The sequence below is a fragment of the Notothenia rossii genome, assembly GCF_949606895.1.
Source record: "Notothenia rossii genome assembly, chromosome: 7".
Taxonomy (NCBI): domain Eukaryota; kingdom Metazoa; phylum Chordata; class Actinopteri; order Perciformes; family Nototheniidae; genus Notothenia; species Notothenia rossii.
The window spans coordinates 43,759,268-43,774,845 of record NC_136905.1 but is presented as its reverse complement, the minus strand read 5'-3'; positions in this window follow the sequence as shown (position 1 = coordinate 43,774,845).

Here is a 15,578-nt window from a genome sequence, read left to right as displayed (position 1 = left end):
CTCTGATGGCCGGGAGGGACGAGGGAAACGTTGGGGGGGTCTGCTGGAGGCTCCTGCTGGAGTCTTGCGTTCACTGGGACCTGGCTCGAAAAACTCAAAACCCTGACTCCAGTGCGGTGTTGCGGCCATGCGCCTCCGGGTACCAGACTCCCCTGCCTCCTCCGTGTTGCGTGGGCTGCGTGGGGGTAACCCTGCGTGTCCGTTACCCTGCGTGTCTCTTACCTCCCAGGCCGACCGATATGAAGCGTTTCCAAGACGAACCGTCTGACTCAGGGGTCCCACCACGGGTTCCGTAGCGGGGTGGAAGTTCCACCTCCCCACTTCGCCGCGGAATGCAAGACAAACACCTGTTTCTCTCATCCTCCACTGTGGCATAGCGGCCTTAGTCGGCTGCGGCATTCAGCAATTGGCCTTGCTCCGGGCACAGGACCCTACTTCATCAAACTACCTGTTTGATCCTGCGTAAAAAACACATATATGCTTGTCTGCAAAGACATTGATCGAATGGCAAACGTGACCCGCCATCGGAAGGCCTCCGCCGGCCCGGCTTCGTGCCGGTGCTCTGGCGGTCGGTTCATCCAAACTGTGGGTTTGACTCTGCTCCTGGGAGCGCATATATGCTTGTCTGCAAAGAGGGACATGCCTGGTCCCGCCCAGGTGTTCTTCTACGGCTAGTGTCCAGCCAGCTGCGGTATCATCAAATTTGACCCGCCATCGGAGGGCCTCCTCCCGGGTCCAGCTTCCGGTGCTTGGGGTCGGTTCATCCAAACTGCGGGTTTGACTCTGCTCCTGGGAGCGCATATATGCTTTTCTGCAAAGAGGGACATGCCTGGTCCCGCCCAGGTGTTCTTCTACGGCTAGTGTCCAGCCAGCTGCGGTATCATCAAATTTGACCCGCCATCGGAGGGCGTCCTCCCCGGGTCCAGCTTCCGGTGCTTGGCGGTTGGTTCATCCAAACTACGGGTAATCCTGGAGCGGACAAAGATATGTGTATTTGCCTGAAGGATGGAAATAAACAAAGAATGATATTTTACAGGACATGATGGATATGTGTTTTTTCCAGGCTTTTTGGAAATAAACCAAATGTGATTTTGCAGTGCATTATATAGCTCATTTTACCCATGTGATGTTGTGCAGTACATTACTGAGCTCATTTAACGATATGGTCTACCAGGCGAAATGGGATGCTGCCATGTCCCAACTGGTCTCCGGAGGAATAAGGAGAGTTGACAGGGGACTCTGCCCAGTGCTCATGAACCAAATGAGGGGTGTGTTAGAGGGGAAGGCTCTGGCTGTTTCTGCAGCCTCTGCATCTACCTTCTCTCCCCACCCCGATACCAGCGCGTGCCTGCTGTAAAAGGCAGGTGCACGGGCTCTCACTGCCACTAACTCTGAGCCTGGCTCCCGAGCAGCACGTTCTCCCCGGCAGTCCGCCAGCAGATGAAAAACACCCACCTCTCCGCCTCTTCCGAGGGACGAGGGAACCGCGCGGGGGGGTCTGCTGGAGGTTCCTGCCGGGTGCTCCGTACTGCGTTTCACCGGGACCTGGCTCGAAAAACTCGGAACTCTGACTCCAGTGAGGTGTGGCGGTCTCGCCCTGGCCGTCCACCGTGCGCCTCCGGGTACCTGACTCCTCCGGGGGCAGGTGCGAGGGGTTCAATGCACCAAATGAGGGGTGTGTTAGAGGGGAAGGCTCTGGCTGTTTCTGCAGCCTCTGCATCTACCTTCTCTCCCCACCCCGATACCAGCGCGTGCCTGCTGTAAAAGGCAGGTGCACGGGCTCTCACTGCCACTAACTCTGAGCCTGGTTCCCGAGCAGCACGTTCTCCCCGGCAGTCCGCCAGCAGATGAAAAACACCCACCTCTCCGCCTCTTCCGAGGGACGAGGGAACCGCACGGGGGGGTCTGCTGGAGGTTCCTGCCGGGTGCTCCGTACTGCGTTTCACCGGGACCTGGCTCGAAAAACTCGGAACTCTGACTCCAGTGCGGTGTGGCGGTCTCGCCCTGGCCGTCCACCGTGCGCCTCCGGGTACCTGACTCCCCTGCCTCCTCCGGGGGCAGGTGCGAGGGGTTCAATGCCTCCTCCCCCCGCTGCGGCGAAAGCCGGAGCGGGACGGAGCGCCCGGAGGTACTGTTATCCCCACGTTTTTGTACCCAAAACTGTCTTGTGAGCTCGTGGCAGAACCATGAAACAAAAAACAATCAATGTATCGGACCCATCACCAGCCCCGCGTTGGTGCGGAGGTGGGACCATTTTAACCAGGTGGTAACCCAAGTCCTCCCCTTGGTCCGTGTTCCCTGCATTGAAGCATCGGACCCATGGTTGCAATCACCAGTTGACTAACGCATATAAACGGAGAAACAGAAAACCATTTAAATAGAATTCATTGTGTGTGTTTTTGGAAGGATGTTGACCGAATGCCCGGTGTGCAGTCTCCGCTATCTGGCTTTGAATAAGCACCTTAAGCACAAACATGCAGTGCGGAACCTGGAGGAAAGAGGCATCATTCTTAAAATGGCCAGTGGTAGAATAAATGTTCGGACCAAACCCTGTCCCATCACAGGGTGTTCGTATGCTGGGAAGAAACTACACCGTCATGTAACTCGTGACCACCCTGAGTTCTCCCGAGATGAGGCACATCAGGTCAAGGCAAGGCTGAAGCATAGTGTGGCCATGCAGTTGCTCCATGACCTCCGAGAGACTAATCCCATCATTGGAATGGCTACATTATTGGATATAGACAATGAGGAGGAATACCCGGTGCACCCTCCACCCTTCTCCCCACATACCGAGTGTGACGAAGAGGACTGCATGCAGGTGAGGCTGGACAATGTGGCATTGAGGGCTCAGAAGGATGCCGTCATTGATGAGGTGAAGACCCTGCGCTCCAGGCTAAAACAGGGTCTAAAACCCAGGAAGCAGAATGCCACTGCTGCTCTGCTTGAGGAAGACGAAGAATGTATATGATTTAAGGGCGTAGCAATCCCAAGTACCCCCGACATGAACTCAGTAGCCTCCGGCAGCAATACCCCTCTCAAGACCCCGGTGAAGACTGTCATGCGGTCCATAGAAGCCTCTGCGAGTGAGACCCCTCTCAAGTCTGTGATGCGGTCCCCAGAAGCCTCCGGAAGCAAGACCCCGGTGAAGACTGTCATGCGGTCCGACAAAGCCTCCGGTAGTGAGACCCCGGTGAAGACTGTCATGCGGTCCCCAGAAGCCTCCGGAAGCAAGACCCCGGTGAAGACTGTCATGCGGTCCGACAAAGCCTCCGGAAGCAAGACCCCGGTGAAGACTGTCATGCGGTCCCCAGAAGCCTCCGGAAGCAAGACCCCGGTGAAGACTGTCATGCGGTCCCCAGAAGCCTCCGGAAGCAAGACCCCGGTGAAGACTGTCATGCGGTCCCCAGAAGCCTCCGGAAGCAAGACCCCGGTGAAGACTGTCATGCGGTCCCCAGAAGCCTCCGGAAGCAAGACCCCGGTGAAGACTGTCATGCGGTCCATAGAAGCCTCTGCGAGTGAGACCCCTCTCAAGTCTGTGATACGGTCCCCAGAAGCCTCCGGAAGCAAGACCCCGATGAAGACTGTCATGCGGTCCGTAGAAGCCTCCTGTAGTGAGACCCCTGTATGCCAGAAGACCCGTGCGTCTGTCTCCAATAAGCTGAAAGCTAATCTGGCTAAGGACTGGCCCTCTCCCCAAAATCAATGGTCCACTGGGAAGGGACGGGGGAATACCATGCGTGAAATCACGTTGCCTAAAAGCATGGAGACGTACATTCAGACATACAGAGGTCGTTGTGAGGGTCTCGCACCGACAGTAAAACGGAAAGAGAATTGTATGTCCAATGTCAGCCGGATAAAGAACTTCCTAGTATTCATGGTCCATGTCGTTGACCGGCTGTCAGACTGGCTGTTTCTAAAAGACACAAAGAGGGTCCGTGGCTGGAGCGAGTATATTTCAGAGTCAGGCCGGACAGTCACAACATCGCTGTTGTTCCTGAAGACTGTGAACCATTTCCTGAGGTACTTGTCTGCATCAAAGCTGCGGGGGTGCAGGCTCACCCAGTCTGATATGACCCACATCATCAGAGAGGTGAAAGCCAACATTAACGATTTGAAAAAGTCTGTCACTCTCCACCAGTTTAAGGTGAAGAGGGACAAGCTGGATCGTCTGCCGAGCCAGGCGGAGCTTCTCGCCGCCATGGCGGCCGCTGAGAAGCGCATCCCTGATCTCCTTGACCTGATGGCTAGCAATCCGACCTCAATCACCCAGTACCTGCTATATGGCTATCTAACCCTCCATTGGAGCCTCCTGTATGGCCACCGTCCGGGTGTGTACGCAAACATGACCAACACGGAGGTCTTTGAGGCGGACAGAAGGGGCACTGCTGAGGGCTACATCATCCACGTGCAGGATCACAAGACTGCCAAGACATTTGGTGATGCACAGCTGGTGCTTACAATAAAGGAGTTTAGCTGGGTCATGCGGTGGATGGGGATAAAAGAGGGCTTGTCGGGTCCTCAGAGTGAATTCTTCCTTTTCACATCGGGGAAGCAGGCTTCCAAGAACCTGAACGCTCACTTGAAGAGGGCTTGGGCTGATGCTGGGCTAGAAACAGCCGTCACCTTCACCATCGTGCGCGCTGCCCTGGCTGACAATATCAAGCATCACCAAGATCCAGAAAGCAGGTCGATTCTGGCTAGGTTTATGTGCCACGACGTAAGCACTGCAGACCGGTTCTACGCGAATACGCCTGGAATAAAGGAGGCATTGAAGATCCGCTCCATGTTCAGGGCGGCGGCAGCAGCTGCAGCAGCATCATCATCATCATCAGAAGGAGGTCTACCACCGTCAGCTACCTCCGAAGAGGACTCAGGGGCGGAGAGCAGCGATACCTCTTCTTCAGGACCGATTGATACTCCTGATGAGGGGAAAGGGGCCGTGGACTCAACCTTTTTTCCCCGGTGCACTGTACAAGTTAGACGGCTAATATGGCCCCCAGGCCCCTGTTAATCATGTTGTAATCATGTTGTAATCATGTTGTTATTATGTTTATTGTGTATACTGTTTTTGTAAAAATAGTGTGATAATTAAATAAAAAAAATAAAAAAACATTAGTATAACCTTGAAGGTTCCCAGGGGCAAATACAGTGCCAGGTATAAGACTATTTAAACAATGTGTACCAATGATTAAGACACCTTCCCTGGTTTGTAAAATGCGGTGATGCGCCGTGGACGTATCAGACTATTTTAAACAACTTTTCCCTGCCTTTCAAACACGTATCCCTGGGTGTTTTAGCCTGCCATTTTGCAGGATTTTGCATTTAACATGTAACCTCTCCTGGAAATGGACATATTCTGTGCATTTCCAGGAGAGGTTCCATGTTAAATTATATCCTGCAAAATGACAGGCTACAACTCTCTTCCATACGTTTAAAAACACTTTTCCGACAATTTTAAACAACTTTTCCCCGCCTTTCAAACACTTGTTCCTGGGTTATAGCCTGTCATTTTGCAGGATATAATTTAACATGGAATCTCTCCTGGAAATGGACATATTCTGTGCATTTCCAGGAGATGTTCAATGTTAAATGATATCCTGCAAAATGACAGGCTACAACTCTCTTCCATGTGTTTAAAAACCCTTTTCCCGACCATTTAAACATTATTTCTGGCTTGTAAAGTGCTGTGATGAGCCCTGACAGTATCAGACTATTTAAAGGGTTACCAGGAGCATGAGAATATCCTCCAAAGAAGGGGTGGTAGTGTCGTGAATAAGGCCGAATATGTATGCCGATGTGCGGACGGTAAAGCACCGCAAAATCCACCCCCTTTAGGGTAACCAGGGGCATGAAGTTCTGTAGGGTGTGAACATCTGGGTTTAGTCCGTGGGGGAGTGCTTAAGTCCGGGGGCCCGGGGTCTCACGGTGCACGAGGTTATGGAAGTACCACTGTTGCCGGAGGTCCTCAGTCCGTCCTTTGGGGCTCTTTCAGGGGCTACAGAGAGGTGGTTTTCCCGGTCCCTCTCCTGGAGGTATGAAATAACCTGAGTTCCATGTGAGGGAGCCGTGCTGGAGCTGCTTAGTCCGTCCTTTGGGGCTCTGTGAGGGGCTAAAAATAGGTGTTTTTCCCGGTCTATTTTAATGTAAGTCGGACATGAGCAGAGTGTGCATGTGAGGGAGCCGTGCTGGAGCTGCTTAGTCCGTCCTTTGGGGCTCTGTGAGGGGCTAAAAATAGGTGTTTTTCCCGTTCTATTTTAATGGAAGACTGACATGAGCAGAGTGTGCCTGCTTTGAAACTAATCCACCCACGCTTAGTATGCTATTTTAGGGTATAAATCGTACCTTGTCACCATGCATGTAGCTGCATTTAAAAAAAGCTTACAGCACCGGGTATTCCCAGGCGGTCTCTCATCCAAGCACTGACACGGCCCGACCCTGCATTACTATGGGTCTCTGAAACAATCTGACTTTTACCACACTGTGAGCAGGGTTTAATCCGATTTTCAGCACTCTTTCCCCCGCAGAAACTAGTTTAAATCACCGTGGTCACCATGATGGGGATTTAGGAATGTACCTGTGTGTGGTGCGGAGCTTCCCTGCACTTTAAATCCATTGATTTGCCCTGTTTTTGTTGTATTTTTTACTATTAATGCACTGTGCTCCCTGGGACGACGCGCCTTCCTGTGGGGACACATGAGAACTGCACTCAAATCACTTTGTGCTTTTTAAACAGTTTAACATATTTTTTTCCACATTTAAAAACCGCTTTCTGCCCTGGAAATCATTTCTAATCATTAGTACCGCTATGGAGGGGCTGCAGGAACACTTTCCCCGCCTTGCAAACATTTATTCCTGGTTAAAATAATCAATTTGTTCCGCCTGCTTTCCGTCAGCACCTCTGCGGCTGTCGGATTAACACAGATGAATGCACTTTTAACACTCACGCAGCCAGAATTCCTGCTCTTTTCCTGGGTTACAAAGTGAGGTGACGCAGCCTGTCCTCTGAGTCTCCCCGCCTCTCAGACACTTATTTCTGGGTAAAAAAAGCCATGTGCTCCGCCCCCTGGATCTCTGCATGTGTGTGTGCCTGTGAGTCTCTGGCTACTGTCCACATGCCCGCATTATGAGGCACTATTTTCGGATAAATTTTCTCATTTTCACCACTTTTCATGTTTTTATTATGTATATTGTTATATTATTATTATTGTATATATGTATACTGTGTATACTGTTTTTGTAAAAATCATGTGATTATTAAATAAATAGTAAAACATGAATATAACCTTGAAGGTTCCCAGGGGCAAATACAGTGCCAGGTGTCAGACTATTTAAACAATGTTTACCCAGGATTCAGACACCTTCCCTGGCTTGTAAAATGCGGTGATGCGCCCTGGAGGTATCAGACTATTTTAAACAACTTTTCCCCGCCTTTCAAACACTTGTTCCTGGGTTATAGCCTGTCATTTTGCAGGATATAATTTAACATGGAATCTCTCCTGGAAATGGACATATTCTGTGCATTTCCAGGAGATGTTCAATGTTAAATGATATCCTGCAAAATGACAGGCTACAACTCTCTTCCATGTGTTTAAAAACACTTTTCCCGACCATTTAAACATTATTTCTGGCTTGTAAAGTGCTGTGATGAGCCCTGACAGTATCAGACTATTTAAAGGGTTACCAGGAGCATGAGAATATCCTCCAAAGAAGGGGTGGTAGTGTCGTGAATAAGGCCGAATATGTATGCCGATGTGCGGACGGTAAAGCACCGCAAAATCCACCCCCTTTAGGGTAACCAGGGGCATGAAGTTCTGTAGGGTGTGAACATCTGGGTTTAGTCCGTGGGGGAGTGCTTAAGTCCGGGGGCCCGGGGTCTCACGGTGCACGAGGTTATGGAAGTACCACTGTTGCCGGAGGTCCTCAGTCCGTCCTTTGGGGCTCTTTCAGGGGCTACAGAGAGGTGGTTTTCCCGGTCCCTCTCCTGGAGGTATGAAATAACCTGAGTTCCATGTGAGGGAGCCGTGCTGGAGCTGCTTAGTCCGTCCTTTGGGGCTCTGTGAGGGGCTAAAAAGAGGTGTTTTTCCCGGTCTATTTTAATGTAAGTCGGACATGAGCAGAGTGTGCATGTGAGGGAGCCGTGCTGGAGCTGCTTAGTCCGTCCTTTGGGGCTCTGTGAGGGGCTAAAAATAGGTGTTTTTCCCGTTCTATTTTAATGGAAGACTGACATGAGCAGAGTGTGCATGCTTTGAAACTAATCCACCCACGCTTAGTATGCTATTTTAGGGTATAAATCGTACCTTGTCACCATGCATGTAGCTGCATTTAAAAAAAGCTTACAGCACCGGGTATTCCCAGGCGGTCTCTCATCCAAGCACTGACACGGCCCGACCCTGCATTACTATGGGTCTCTGAAACAATCTGACTTTTACCACACTGTGAGCAGGGTTTAATCCGATTTTCAGCACTCTTTCCCCCGCAGAAACTAGTTTAAATCACCGTGGTCACCATGATGGGGATTTAGGAATGTACCTGTGTGTGGTGCGGAGCTTCCCTGCACTTTAAATCCATTGATTTGCCCTGTTTTTGTTGTATTTTTTACTATTAATGCACTGTGCTCCCTGGGACGACGCGCCTTCCTGTGGGGACACATGAGAACTGCACTCAAATCACTTTGTGCTTTTTAAACAGTTTAACATATTTTTTTCCACATTTAAAAACCGCTTTCTGCCCTGGAAATCATTTCTAATCATTAGTACCGCTATGGAGGGGCTGCAGGAACACTTTCCCCGCCTTGCAAACATTTATTCCTGGTTAAAATAATCAATTTGTTCCGCCTGCTTTCCGTCAGCACCTCTGCGGCTGTCGGATTAACACAGATGAATGCACTTTTAACACTCACGCAGCCAGAATTCCTGCTCTTTTCCTGGGTTACAAAGTGAGGTGACGCAGCCTGTCCTCTGAGTCTCCCCGCCTCTCAGACACTTATTTCTGGGTAAAAAAAGCCATGTGCTCCGCCCCCTGGATCTCTGCATGTGTGTGTGCCTGTGAGTCTCTGGCTACTGTCCACATGCCCGCATTATGAGGCACTATTTTCGGATAAATTTTCTCATTTTCACCACTTTTCATGTTTTTATTATGTATATTGTTATATTATTATTATTGTATATATGTATACTGTGTATACTGTTTTTGTAAAAATCATGTGATTATTAAATAAATAGTAAAACATGAATATAACCTTGAAGGTTCCCAGGGGCAAATACAGTGCCAGGTGTCAGACTATTTAAACAATGTTTACCCAGGATTCAGACACCTTCCCTGGCTTGTAAAATGCGGTGATGCGCCCTGGAGGTATCAGACTATTTTAAACAACTTTTCCCCGCCTTTCAAACACTTGTTCCTGGGTTATAGCCTGTCATTTTGCAGGATATAATTTAAAATAGAATCTCTCCTGGAAATGCACAGAATATGTCCATTTCCAGGAGAGGTTACATGTTAAATTATATCCTGCAAAATGACAGGCTACAACTCTCTTCCATACGTTTAAAAACACTTTTCCGACTATTTTAAACAACTTTTCCCTGCCTTTCAAACACTTGTTCCTGGGTTATAGCCTGTCATTTTGCAGGATATAATTTAACATGGAATCTCTCCTGGAAATGGACATATTCTGTGCATTTCCAGGAGAGGTTCCATGTTAAATTATATCCTGCAAAATGACTAGCTACAACTCTCTTCCATACGTTTAAAAACACTTTTCCGACTATTTTAAACAACTTTTCCCCGCCTTTCAAACACTTGTTCCTGGGTTATAGCCTGTCATTTTGCAGGATATAATTTAACATGGAATCTCTCCTGGAAATGGACATATTCTGTGCATTTCCAGGAGAGGTTACATGTTAAATTATATCCTGCAAAAGGACAGGCTACAACTCTCTTCCATACGTTTAAAAACACTTTTCCGACTATTTTAAACAACTTTTCTCCGCCTTTCAAACACTTGTTCCTGGGTTATAGCCTGTCATTTTGCAGGATATCATTTAACATGGAATCTCTCCTGGAAATGGACATATTCTGTGCATTTCCAGGAAAGGTTACATGTTAAATTATATCCTGCAAAATGACAGGCTACAACTCTCTTCCAGACGTTTAATAACACTTTTCCCGACCATTTAAACATTATTTCTGGCTTGTAAAGTGCGTTGATGAGCCCTGACAGTATCAGACTATTTAAAGGGTTACCAGGAGCATGAGAATATCCTCCACAGAAGGGGTGGTGGTGCCGTGAATAAGGTCGAATATGGATACCGATGTGCGGACGGTAAAGCACCGCAAAATCCACCCCCTTTAGGGTAACCAGGGGCATGAAGTTCTGTAGGGTGTGAACATCTGGGTTTAGTCCGTGGGGGAGTGCTTAAGTCCGGGAGTCCGGGGACTCACGGTGTGCAAGGTTATGGAGGTGCCCATGTCAGGGACACATGCTGGAGGTCTGTGGTCCGTCCTTTGGGGGTCTTGGAGGGGCCACAGAGAGGAGATTTCCCCGGTCTCTGTCCTGGATGAGTGAAATAAACAGAGTGTCCATTTCAGGGACACATGCTGGAGGTCTCTCTCCCGAGAGTGGACGTCCATTGCCTGTAAATAGGTCTAACATTAGGTCTGTCACTTTGGCTAACCGCACCACTGTCTGTCGTCTCCCGCGAGTGGACATCCATTGCCCCTAAATAGGGTCAGGGAAGCCGTCCGACTGAAGAAGGAGGCCTTCAGGGATTTGTTATCCCGGGGGACTCCTGAGGCAGTTGCAAGGTACCGACAGGCCCGAAGGGCAGCAGCCTCAGCCGTGGCCGAGGCAAAGCAGCGGGTGTGGGAGAAGTTCGGAGAAGACATGGAAAAGGACTTTCGGGCGGCACCAAAGTTGTTTTGGAAAACTGTCCGACACCTCAGGAGGGGGAAGCAGGGAACCATCCAAGCTGTGTACAGTAAGGATGGGACGTTGTTGACCTCAACTGATGGAGTGTTAGGGCGTTGGAAGGAGCACTTTGAGGAACTCCTGAAACCGACAACTCCGCCCTCTATGTTAGAGGCAGAGCTGGAGTATGACGGGAGATCGACACCAATCTCCCGGGGAGAGGTCACTGAGGTCGTCAAACAACTTCACAGTGGCAAAGTCCCGGGGGTGGATGAGATCCGCCCAGAAATGCTGAAGGCTCTGGGTGTTGAGGGACTGTCATGGTTGACACGTCTCATCAACGTTGCGTGGAAGTCGGAAACAGTACCGAAGGAGTGGCAGACCGGGGTGGTGGTTCCCTTTTTTAAAAAGGGGGATCAGAGGGTGTGTGCCAATTACAGAGGCATCACACTACTCAGCCTCCCCGGGAAAGTTTACTCTAAGGTACTCGAAAGGAGGGTCAGGCCGATTGTCGAACCTCAGATTGAGGAGGAACAATGCGGATTCCGTCCTGGCCGTGGAACGACGGATCAGCTTTTTACTCTCGCAGGGATCCTGGAGGGGGCCTGGGAGTATGCTTATCCAGTCTACATGTGTTTTGTAGACTTGGAGAAGGCGTATGACCAGGTTCCCAGGGAGTCACTGTGGGAGGTGCTGCGGGAGTATGGGGTGAGGGGGTCTCTACTCAGGGCCATCCAATCTCTGTACTCCCAAAGCGAGAGCTGTGTCCGGGTCCTCGGCAGTAAGTCAGACCCATTTCAGGTGACGGTTGGCCTCCGCCAGGGCTGCGCTTTGTCACCAATCCTGTTTGTAATACACATGGATCGGATTTCGAGGCGTAGTCGTGGGGGAGGGGGTCTGCAGTTCGGTGGACTAAGGATTGCACCACTGCTTTTTGCAGATGATGTGGTTCTGATGGCTTCATCGGTCTGCGACCTTCAGCACTCACTGGATCGTTTCGCAACCGAGTGTGAAGCGGCTGGGATGAGGATCAGCACCTTCAAATCTGAGGCCATGGTTCTCAGAAGGAAACCGATGGACTGTCCACTCCAAGTAGGGAATGAGTCCTTACCCCAAGTGAAGGAGTTCAAGTATCTCGGGGTCTTGTTCTCGAATTAGGGAACAATGGAGCGTGAGATGGGTCGGAGAATCGGAGCAGCGGGAGCGGTACTGCAGTCGCTTTACCGCACCGTTGTGACGAAAAGGGAGCTGAGCCAGAAGGCAAAGCTCTCTGTCTACCGCGCCATTTTCGTTCCTACCCTCACCTATGGTCATGAAGGATGGGTCATGACCGAAAGAACGAGATCGCGGGTACAAGCGGCCGAGATGGGTTTTCTCCGCAGGGTGGCTGGTGTCTCCCTTAGGGATAAGGTGAGAAGTTCGGTCATCCGGGAGGGACTCGGAGTTGAACCGCTCCTCCTTCGTGTCGAAAGGAGCCAGTTGAGGTGGTTCGGGCATCTAGTTAGGATGCCACCTGGGCGCCTCCCTAGGGAGGTGTTCCAGGCACGTCCAGCTGGGAAGAAACCAAGGGGTAGACCTAGAACCAGATGGAGGGATTATATCTCTTCGCTGGCCTGGGAGCGCCTTGGGATCCCCCAGTCAGAGCTGGTTGATGTGGCCAGGGAAAAGAACGTTTGGGGCTCTCTGCTGGAACTGCTACCTCCGCGACCCGACCACGGATAAACGGGAGAAGATGGATGGATGGATAAATAACATAATGATTAATTTCAGATGATAATACTTTTCAGGGTTAGGTCCGGTCAGACAGCGCTTAGCTCTCTGCTGCAGAGAAGATCTCTGCTCTAAACAAAGTCAAAAATCCTACATCCAAACGGAATAAATATAATTAATTATTATTACTACGTTAATATGGAGCTACTTCAGGGTCATAAGTTTCGATCATTCAAAAAAATACAATTTATTTGAAAGTTCAAGTTTTTATCCTGAACTTTGAAAAATAAAATGATGTATTCAAAATAAAAAATAAGTATTTGAAATCATTTTTCAGGTTGAATATTATTTTTGATTCAGTTCAGCAATTTTTTTTGAATAAAATATTTATTTTCAGATTTCACTTTTATACATATTTTGATATTTGAATCCTTATTTTTTTCAGTTATATTTTTATCGTTTTCAGATTCAAAACAATTATTTTTTCAGTTTCAAATCTTGTTTTTTCAGATTTCACATTGCTTTTCACCTTCAGATCGTTTTTCGCTTTCAGATCTTTTTTTTTCGATTTCAGTTCTTTTTTTTTCGCTTTCAAACTTTTGACCCTGATGTTGCTTGAGGGGGCGGGGCTTAGCATAGAGTAGTTTGGCATCCTGAGTAACATTCCTCCCTATGTCATGTTGCCTTCATGGATGTTAGGTAGCGCGAGAAATATAACTCAATACTTTCTATACACGATACTCCCGTGATAGGCGGGAAATAAAACTGATACCAGCGTCAAAGTTACGTTAAGCGAGCTGTTGAGCATCGTAGTTGGCAACAATCAAGGTATAAACGCAATAAACTATGCTAGAACGTGAAATTACGTATCCGCAACGAGCCAGCAGGTTGTTCTGGTGGACCTGAAGCCATCCCCTGCTGTCTCACGGAGAGATACCGCAGGTCCTTCCTTCCTGCAGCGGCCAGACTATACAACCAGCACAGCCTCTAGACCCCGCACAAAACAACTCAGACTATAACACCTCTTGTTGATAAATACCAACTATGTGCAATATTTGCAATACGTGCAATATATATATGCCGTTAAAAACTGTGCTGCTAAATCCGCAGAACAGTTACAGGTTGTGTATTATGTAAAATGTGTCACTTTAAAATATATAATTTCTTTTTTAATCTTTAATACTTTTTTCATGCATGCTTTAGGTTGCATTAAGCTGTCTTTGGCTCTTCTCTGCTGTAACAATGTAAATGTATCCCCTGTGGGACTAATAAAGGTAATCTGATTCTGATCGCAAAAACCAAGCCAATGCTGCGTTCATGGAGCTACGTGGAAGTGGGGAAGGACCTTTTTACCTTTTGATCTGATGTATATGAATGCACCTGCCAACTACCTGAGCAAACTAGATGCTGCGTATCATAGTGCTCTGAGATTTGTCACAAATTGTAAAGCACTTACTCATCACTGTACATTGTATACCAAGGCAGGTTTACCATCACTCACTGTACGGAGGCTCAGTCACTGGTACACTTTTATCTATAAAGCTATGTTGGGCAAACTCCCGTATTATATCTGTTCATTGATAAAGCAGAAAGTTGCAAGCAGCTATTGTCTGCGATCGCAGGATATAGTCTTGTTAGATGTGCCAAGAGTAAGGACTGTCTTAGGTAAGACAGCTTTTATGTGCGCAGCTCCACTTGCTTGGAACAGTCTACAGGCAAAATTGAAATTGAGCATTTTTATTTCTCTGAATGTATTTAAGGCACGTCTAAATGAAATGCTTTCTGGAACTCTGGGTATTTGTAAATGTTGAATATGTAAATATGATATCCTCGTTTGTTTGTATGTTGTTTTTATGTTTCATGTGGAACTAAATGATGCAGGTCTCCCTTGTAAATGAGATCGATGATCTCAAGGGACCAATCTGTCTAAATAAAGGTTTGAAATGAAATGACAATGCTTGATTGCGGATACGTAATTTCACATTCTAGCACAGTTTATTGCTCTTATACCTTGATTTTTGCCAATTACGATGCTCAACAGCTTGCTTAAAGGAACTTTGACGCTGGTATCAGTTTACCACCAATCACGGGAGTATTGTGTATAGAAAGTATTGAGTTATATTTCTCACGCTACCTGACATCCATGAAGGCAACATGACAGAGGGAGGCCTGCCACTCAGGATGCCAAACTACTCTTTGCTAAGCCCCGGCCCCCCACGCAACATCAGGGCCAAAAGTCTGAAAGCGAAAAAAAAAGAGCTGAAAGCGAAAAAAAAGGTCTGAAAGTGAAAAACGATCTGAAGGTGAAAAGCAATGTGAAACCTGAAAAAACAAGATTTGAAACTGAAAAAATAATTGTTTTGAATCTGAAAACGAAAAATCTGCAACTGAAAAAAATAAGGATTCAAATATCAAAATATGTATAAAAGTGAAATGTGAAAATAAATATTTTATTCAAAAAAAATTGCTGAACTGAATCAAAAATAATATTCAACCTGAAAAATGATTTCAAATACTTTTATTTTGAATACATCATAGTATTTTTCAAAGTTCAGGATAAAAACTTGAACTTTCAAATAAATTGCATTTTTTTGAATGATCAAAAGTTATGACCCTGAAATAGCTCCATAGTTAAGTCTTGTTCATTGTTTTTCACATTTATTAAATGTTTGATATTTCCGGCATAGAGCCTTTCATACCGACAATGCGCGATAGAAAAAACATAAAGTGCGACAGTTTAAAATATTCGAACACAAACCTACAGACTGGGGGTTGGGAGATCACAGGAGGGGGGAGAGCTGTGGAATGTGATCACCATCCCCCTTGGGAGACTTACTCCACACATTCCGATGGCCAATTAGTTTTAAACAAAGCGTTTGCAGCATTCAGCATAGGCAACATGGGGGGTGGGGGCTTCTCAAAAGAGAAAATGCAGATATAATTCACTCTCTCGACTCACTGG